This window comes from Somniosus microcephalus, unplaced genomic scaffold (assembly GCF_052327205.1).
Source record: "Somniosus microcephalus isolate GS21.2 unplaced genomic scaffold, FLI_Smic_1.0 unresolved_chr7, whole genome shotgun sequence".
In the NCBI taxonomy this organism is placed as follows: domain Eukaryota; kingdom Metazoa; phylum Chordata; class Chondrichthyes; order Squaliformes; family Somniosidae; genus Somniosus; species Somniosus microcephalus.
Window position 1 is genome coordinate 1,026,593 of NW_028225185.1, and position 9,674 is coordinate 1,036,266.

A 9,674-nucleotide genomic window follows, 5' to 3' on the forward strand; every position below is an offset into this window, starting at 1 on the left:
CTACAGTGACTATTTATAGTGATTCTCTACAGTGACTATTTACACTGATTCTCTACAGTGACTATTTACAGTGATTCTCTACAGTGACTATTTACAGTGATTCTCTGCAGTGACTATTTACAGTGATTCTCTACAGTGACTATTTACAGGGATTCTCTGCAGTGACTATTTACTGTGATTCTCTGCAGTGACTATTTACAGTGATTCTCTACAGTGACTATTTACAGTGATTCTCTACAGTGACTATTTACAGTGATTCTCTACAGTGACAATTTACAGCGATTCTCTGCAGTGACGACAGTGATTCTCTACTGTGACTATTTACAGTGATTCTCTGCAGTGACTATTTACTGTGATTCTCTACAGTGACTATTTACAGTGATTCTCTACAGTGACTACAGTGATTCTCTACAGTGATTATTTACAGTGATTCTCTGCAGTGACTATTTACAGTGATTCTCTGCAGTGACTATTTACAGTGATTCTCTGCAGTGACTATTTACAGCGATTCTCTGCAGTGACTACAGCGATTCTCTGCAGTGACTACAGTGATTCTCTGCAGTGACTATTTACAGTGATTCTCTGCAGTGACTATTTACAGTGATTCTCTACAGTGACTACAGCGATTCTCTGCAATGACTATTTACAGTGATTCTCTGCAGTGACTATTTACAGTGATTCTCTGCAGTGACTATTTACAGTGATTCTCTGCAGTGACTATTTACATTGATTCTCTGCAGTGACTACAGTGATTCTCTGCAGTGACTACTGTGATTCTCTGCAGTGACTACAGTGATTCTCTACAGTGACTATTTACTGTGATTCTCTGCAGTGACTATTTACACTGATTCTCTGCAGTGACTATTTACAGCGATTCTCTACAGTGACTATTTACAGCGATTCTCTGCAGTGACTACAGTGATTCTCTACTGTGACTATTTACAGTGATTCTCTGCAGTGACTATTTACAGTGATTCTCTACAGTGACTATTTACAGTGATTCTCTGCAGTGATTCTCTACAGTGACTATTTACAGTGATTCTCTACAGTGACTATTTATAGTGATTCTCTACAGTGACTATTTACACTGATTCTCTACAGTGACTACAGTGATTCTCTACAGTGACTATTTACAGTGATTCTCTGCAGTGACTATTTACAGTGATTCTCTACAGTGACTATTTACAGGGATTCTCTGCAGTGACTATTTACTGTGATTCTCTGCAGTGACTATTTACAGTGATTCTCTACGGTGACTATTTACAGTGATTCTCTACAGTGACTATTTACAGTGATTCTCTACAGTGACTATTTACAGTGATGCTCTGCAGTGACTATTTACTGTGACTATTTACAGTGATTCTCTACAGTGACTATTTACAGTGATTCTCTACAGTGACTATTTACAGTGATTCTCTACAGTGACTACAGTGATTCTTTGCAGCTACTATTTACAGTGATTCTCTGCAGTGACTACAGCGATTCTCTGCAGTGACTATTTACAGTGATTCTCTGCAGTGACTATTTACAGTGATTCTCTACAGTGATTCTCTACAGTGACTATTTGCAGTGATTCTCTGCAGTGACTATTTACAGTGATTCTCTACAGTGACTATTTACAGTGATTCTCTGCAGTGACTATTTACAGTGATTCTCTGCAGTGACTACAGTAATTCTCTGCAGTGACGACAGTGATTCTCTGCAGTGACTCTCTACAGTGATTCTCTGCAGTGACTATTTACAGTGATTCTCTGCAGTGACTATTAACTGTGATTCTCTGCAGTGACTATTTACAGTGATTCTCTACAGTGATTCTCTACAGTGACTATTTGCAGTGATTCTCTGCAGTGACTATTTACAGTGATTCTCTACAGTGACTATTTACAGTGATTCTCTGCAGTGACTATTTACAGTGATTCTCTGCAGTGACTACAGTAATTCTCTGCAGTGACGACAGTGATTCTCTGCAGTGACTCTCTACAGTGATTCTCTGCAGTGACTATTTACAGTGATTCTCTGCAGTGACTATTTACTGTGATTCTCTGCAGTGACTATTTACAGTGATTCTCTAGTGACTACAGTGATTCTCTACAGTGACTATTTACAGGGATTCTCTACAGTGACTATTTACAATGATTCTCTACAGTGACTATTACAGTGATTCTCAGCAGTGACCATTTACTGTGACTATTTACAGTGGCCTAGAAATTGAGTTTTGGCGCAGCCAGGGCTTTAGCGCCGGAAGTTAGTGCCGGAGCTAAGTCGCGCTGGTCGGGCCCAAAATTCACCAGTTCTGCGCCCAAACGGCTGCCGGCGCTGCTGAGAGCTGTTTGCGCCTGAAACCTGGCGCTACGCGCTGAATATCGGCGCTATTCCGGCGCTGCGGCGCCCGCTGCGGTGCGGCAGGTTCGGGAAGTGCAGGCCTCCTCCTTCCCTTAAGGAGGAGCTGCCTGCACCCGGCCGCGGCCCGCGAAAATCTTTTTAAAAATGAGCCCGGCACCTCGGACAAGTGCCGGGCTTGCTTCTGTTCCGGGGGGGGGGGGGGGGAAGTCCGGGGAGGGAGCTGCGGCCAGGCGGGAAAGCGGGAAAGCGGCCGGCCGCCGCGGTGCCTTTAATGCGCCGGCGCAAAGTCATGTAAGACTCTGTTGCCAGAGTCTTAGTTGCGGCTGCCACGGGCGAGGCGGCCGCAACTGAATTTCGGCGCTGGGGCCCGTCGGCATGGCAACCGGGACGCTGCGCACACCGATGACGTCATCGGTGCCGGCGCAGCGCTACCGGTCTACCGCGGCGGAAGGGCCCCAGGCAATTTCGGCGCCGGCGCCAATTGCAGCGCTAGGCCCTCTAGCGCCGCAAAATCGGCGCTAAGGGCACTGAATTTCTAGGCCAGTGATTCTCTACAGTGACTATTTACAATGATTCTCTACAGTGACTATTACAGTGATTCTCTGCAGTGACTATTTACAGTGATTCTCTGCAGTGATTGTCTGCAGTGACTATTTAGTGATTCTCTACAGTGACTATTTACAATGATTCTCTACAGTGACTATTACAGTGATTCTCTGCAGTGACCATTTACTGTGACTACAGTGATTCTCTACCGTGACTATTTACAATGATTCTCTACAGTGACTATTACAGTGATTCTCTGCAGTGACTATTTACAGTGATTCTCTGCAGTGATTCTCTACAGTGACTATTTACAGTGATTCTCTGCAGTGACTATTTACTGTGACTATTTACAGTGATTCTCTACAGTGAATATTTACACTGATTCTCTACAGTGACTATTTAGTGATTCTCTACAGTGACTATTTACAGTGATTCTCTGCAGTGACTATTTACAGTGACTATTTACAGTGATTCTCTACAGTGACTATTTACAGTGATTCTCTGCAGTGACTATTTACAGTGATTCTCTACAGTGACTATTTACAATGATTCTCTACAGTGACTATTTACAGTGATTCTCTACAGAGACTATTTACTGTGACTATTTACAGTGATTCTCTGCAGTGACTATTTACAGTGATTCTCTACAGTGACTATTTACAATGATTCTCTACAGTGACTATTTACAGTGATTCTCTGCAGCTACTATTTACTGTGACTATTTACAGTGATTCTCTGCAGTGATTCTCTACAGTGACTAGTTACAGTGATTCTCTACAGTGACTATTTACAGTGATTCTCTACAGTGACTATTTACAGTGGTTCTCTGCAGTGATTCTCTACAGTGACTACAGTGATTCTCTGCAGTGACTACAGCGATTCTCTGCAGTGACTACAGTGATTCTCTGCAGTGACTACAGTGATTCTCTGCAGTGACTATTTACAGTGATTCTCTGCAGTGACTATTTACAGTGATTCTCTACAGTGACTATTTACAGTGATTCTCTACAGTGACTATTTACAGTGATTCTCTGCAGTGACTACAGTGATTCTCTGCAGTGACTACAGTAATTCTCTGCAGTGACGACAGTGATTCTCTGCAGTGACTCTCTACAGTGATTCTCTGCAGTGACAATTGACAGTGATTCTCTGCAGTGACTATTTACAGTGATTCTCTAGTGACTTTACTGTGATTCTCTGCATTGACTGTTTACAGTGATTCTCTAGTGACTATTTACAGTGATTCTCTACAGTGACTATTTACAGTGATTCTCTACAGTGACTATTTACAGGGATTCTCTGCAGTGACCATTTACTGTGACTATTTACAGTGATTCTCTACAGTGACTATTTACAATGATTCTCTACAGTGACTATTACAGTGATTCTCTGCAGTGACTATTTATAGTGATTCTCTGCAGTGATTCTCTACAGTGACTATTTACAGTGATTCTCTACAGTGACTATTTGCAGTGATTCTCTACAGTGACTATTTACAGCGATTCTCTGCAGTGACTACAGTGATTCTCTACTGTGACTATTTACAGTGATTCTCTGCAGTGACTATTTACTGTGATTCTCTACAGTGACTATTTACAGTGATTCTCTACAGTGACTACAGTGATTCTCTACAGTGATTATTTACAGTGATTCTCTGCAGTGACTATTTACAGTGATTCTCTGCAGTGACTATTTACAGTGATTCTCTGCAGTGACTATTTACAGCGATTCTCTGCAGTGACTACAGCGATTCTCTGCAGTGACTACAGTGATTCTCTGCAGTGACTATTTACAGTGATTCTCTGCAGTGACTATTTACAGTGATTCTCTACAGTGACTACAGCGATTCTCTGCAATGACTATTTACAGTGATTCTCTGCAGGGACTATTTACAGTGATTCTCTGCAGTGACTATTTACAGTGATTCTCTGCAGTGACTATTTACATTGATTCTCTGCAGTGACTACAGTGATTCTCTGCAGTGACTACTGTGATTCTCTGCAGTGACTACAGTGATTCTCTACAGTGACTATTTACTGTGATTCTCTGCAGTGACTATTTACACTGATTCTCTGCAGTGACTATTTACAGCGATTCTCTACAGTGACTATTTACAGCGATTCTCTGCAGTGACTACAGTGATTCTCTACTGTGACTATTTACAGTGATTCTCTGCAGTGACTATTTACAGTGATTCTCTACAGTGACTATTTACAGTGATTCTCTGCAGTGATTCTCTACAGTGACTATTTACAGTGATTCTCTACAGTGACTATTTATAGTGATTCTCTACAGTGACTATTTACACTGATTCTCTACAGTGACTACAGTGATTCTCTACAGTGACTATTTACAGTGATTCTCTGCAGTGACTATTTACAGTGATTCTCTACAGTGACTATTTACAGGGATTCTCTGCAGTGACTATTTACTGTGATTCTCTGCAGTGACTATTTACAGTGATTCTCTACGGTGACTATTTACAGTGATTCTCTACAGTGACTATTTACAGTGATTCTCTACAGTGACTATTTACAGTGATGCTCTGCAGTGACTATTTACTGTGACTATTTACAGTGATTCTCTACAGTGACTATTTACAGTGATTCTCTACAGTGACTATTTACAGTGATGCTCTGCAGTGACTATTTACAGTGATTCTCTACAGTGACTATTTACTGTGATTCTCTGCAGTGACTATTTACAGTGATTCTCTACAGTGACTGTTTACAGTGATTCTCTGCAGTGACTATTTACAGTGATTCTCTGCAGTGATTCTCTACAGTGACTATTTACAGTGATTCCCTGCAGTGACTACAGTGATTCTCTACAGTGACTATTTACACTGATTCTCTGCAGTGACTATTTACAGCGATTCTCTACAGTGACTATTTACAGCAATTCTCTGCAGTGACTACAGTGATTCTCTACTGTGACTATTTACAGTGATTCTCTGCAGTGATTTTTACAGTGATTCTCTACAGTGACTATTTACAGTGATTCTCTGCAGTGATTCTCTACAGTGACTATTTACAGTGATTCTCTACAGTGACTATTTATAGTGATTCTCTACAGTGACTATTTACACTGATTCTCTACAGTGACTATTTACAGTGATTCTCTACAGTGACTATTTACAGTGATTCTCTGCAGTGACTATTTACAGTGATTCTCTACAGTGACTATTTACAGGGATTCTCTGCAGTGACTATTTACTGTGATTCTCTGCAGTGACTATTTACAGTGATTCTCTACAGTGACTATTTACAGTGATTCTCTGCAGTGATTCTCTACAGTGACTATTTACAGTGATTCTCTGCAGTGACTATTTACTGTGACTATTTACAGTGATTCTCTACAGTGAATATTTACACTGATTCTCTACAGTGACTATTTAGTGATTCTCTACAGTGACTATTTACAGTGATTCTCTGCAGTGACTATTTACAGTGACTATTTACAGTGATTCTCTACAGTGACTATTTACAGTGATTCTCTGCAGTGACTATTTACAGTGATTCTCTACAGTGACTATTTACAATGATTCTCTACAGTGACTATTTACAGTGATTCTCTACAGAGACTATTTACTGTGACTATTTACAGTGATTCTCTGCAGTGACTATTTACAGTGATTCTCTACAGTGACTATTTACAATGATTCTCTACAGTGACTATTTACAGTGATTCTCTGCAGCTACTATTTACTGTGACTATTTACAGTGATTCTCTGCAGTGATTCTCTGCAGTGACTAGTTACAGTGATTCTCTACAGTGACTATTTACAGTGATTCTCTACAGTGACTATTTACAGTGGTTCTCTGCAGTGATTCTCTACAGTGACTACAGTGATTCTCTGCAGTGACTACAGCGATTCTCTGCAGTGACTACAGTGATTCTCTGCAGTGACTACAGTGATTCTCTGCAGTGACTATTTACAGTGATTCTCTGCAGTGACTATTTACAGTGATTCTCTACAGTGACTATTTACAGTGATTCTCTACAGTGACTATTTACAGTGCTTCTCTGCAGTGACTATTTACAGTGATTCTCTACAGTGACTATTTACAGTGATTCTCTGCAGTGACTACAGTGATTCTCTGCAGTGACTACAGTAATTCTCTGCAGTGACGACAGTGATTCTCTGCAGTGACTCTCTACAGTGATTCTCTGCAGTGACAATTGACAGTGATTCTCTGCAGTGACTATTTACAGTGATTCTCCAGTGACTTTACTGTGATTCTCTGCATTGACTGTTTACAGTGATTCTCTCGTGACTATTTACAGTGATTCTCTACAGTGACTATTTACAGTGATTCTCTACAGTGACTATTTACAGGGATTCTCTGCAGTGACCATTTACTGTGACTATTTACAGTGATTCTCTACAGTGACTATTTACAATGATTCTCTACAGTGACTATTACAGTGATTCTCTGCAGTGACTATTTATAGTGATTCTCTGCAGTGATTCTCTACAGTGACTATTTACAGTGATTCTCTACAGTGACTATTTGCAGTGATTCTCTACAGTGACAATTTACAGCGATTCTCTGCAGTGACGACAGTGATTCTCTACTGTGACTATTTACAGTGATTCTCTGCAGTGACTATTTACTGTGATTCTCTACAGTGACTATTTACAGTGATTCTCTACAGTGACTACAGTGATTCTCTACAGTGATTATTTACAGTGATTCTGTGCAGTGACTATTTACAGTGATTCTCTGCAGTGACTATTTACAGTGATTCTCTGCAGTGACTATTTACAGCGATTCTCTGCAGTGACTACAGCGATTCTCTGCAGTGACTACAGTGATTCTCTGCAGTGACTATTTACAGTGTTTCTCTGCAGTGACTATTTACAGTGATTCTCTACAGTGACTACAGCGATTCTCTGCAATGACTATTTACAGTGATTCTCTGCAGTGACTATTTACAGTGATTCTCTGCAGTGACTATTTACAGTGATTCTCTGCAGTGACTATTTACATTGATTCTCTGCAGTGACTACAGTGATTCTCTGCAGTGACTACTGTGATTCTCTGCAGTGACTACAGTGATTCTCTACAGTGACTATTTACTGTGATTCTCTGCAGTGACTATTTACACTGATTCTCTGCAGTGACTATTTACAGCGATTCTCTACAGTGACTATTTACAGCGATTCTCTGCAGTGACTACAGTGATTCTCTACTGTGACTATTTACAGTGATTCTCTGCAGTGACTATTTACAGTGATTCTCTACAGTGACTATTTACAGTGATTCTCTGCAGTGATTCTCTACAGTGACTATTTACAGTGATTCTCTACAGTGACTATTTATAGTGATTCTCTACAGTGACTATTTACACTGATTCTCTACAGTGACTACAGTGATTCTCTACAGTGACTATTTACAGTGATTCTCTGCAGTGACTATTTACAGTGATTCTCTACAGTGACTATTTACAGGGATTCTCTGCAGTGACTATTTACTGTGATTCTCTGCAGTGACTATTTACAGTGATTCTCTGCAGTGACTATTTACAGTGATTCTCTACAGTGATTCTCTACAGTGACTATTTGCAGTGATTCTCTGCAGTGACTATTTACAGTGATTCTCTACAGTGACTATTTACAGTGATTCTCTGCAGTGACTATTTACAGTGATTCTCTGCAGTGACTACAGTAATTCTCTGCAGTGACGACAGTGATTCTCTGCAGTGACTCTCTACAGTGATTCTCTGCAGTGACTATTTACAGTGATTCTCTGCAGTGACTATTTACTGTGATTCTCTGCAGTGACTATTTACAGTGATTCTCTAGTGACTACAGTGATTCTCTACAGTGACTATTTACAGGGATTCTCTACAGTGACTATTTACAATGATTCTCTACAGTGACTATTACAGTGATTCTCAGCAGTGACCATTTACTGTGACTATTTACAGTGGCCTAGAAATTGAGTTTTGGCGCAGCCAGGGCTTTAGCGCCGGAAGTTAGTGCCGGAGCTAAGTCGCGCTGGTCGGGCCCAAAATTCACCAGTTCTGCGCCCAAACGGCTGCCGGCGCTGCTGAGAGCTGTTTGCACCTGAAACCTGGCGCTACGCGCTGAATATCGGCGCTATTCCGGCGCTGCGGCGCCCGCTGCGGTGCGGCAGGTTCGGGAAGTGCAGGCCTCCTCCTTCCCTTAAGGAGGAGCTGCCTGCACCCGGCCGCGGCCCGCGAAAATCTTTTTAAAAATGAGCCCGGCACCTCGGACAAGTGCCGGGCTTGCTTCTGTTCCGGGGGGGGGGGGGAAGTCCGGGGAGGGAGCTGCGGCCAGGCGGGAAAGCGGGAAAGCGGCCGGCCGCCGCGGTGCCTTTAATGCGCCGGCGCAAAGTCATGTAAGACTCTGTTGCCAGAGTCTTAGTTGCGGCTGCCACGGGCGAGGCGGCCGCAACTGAATTTCGGCGCTGGGGCCCGTCGGCATGGCAACCGGGACGCTGCGCACACCGATGACGTCATCGGTGCCGGCGCAGCGCTACCGGTCTACCGCGGCGGAAGGGCCCCAGGCAATTTCGGCGCCGGCGCCAATTGCAGCGCTAGGCCCTCTAGCGCCGCAAAATCGGCGCTAAGGGCACTGAATTTCTAGGCCAGTGATTCTCTACAGTGACTATTTACAATGATTCTCTACAGTGACTATTACAGTGATTCTCTGCAGTGACTATTTACAGTGATTCTCTGCAGTGATTGTCTGCAGTGACTATTTAGTGATTCTCTACAGTGACTATTTACAATGATTCTCTACAGTGACTATTACA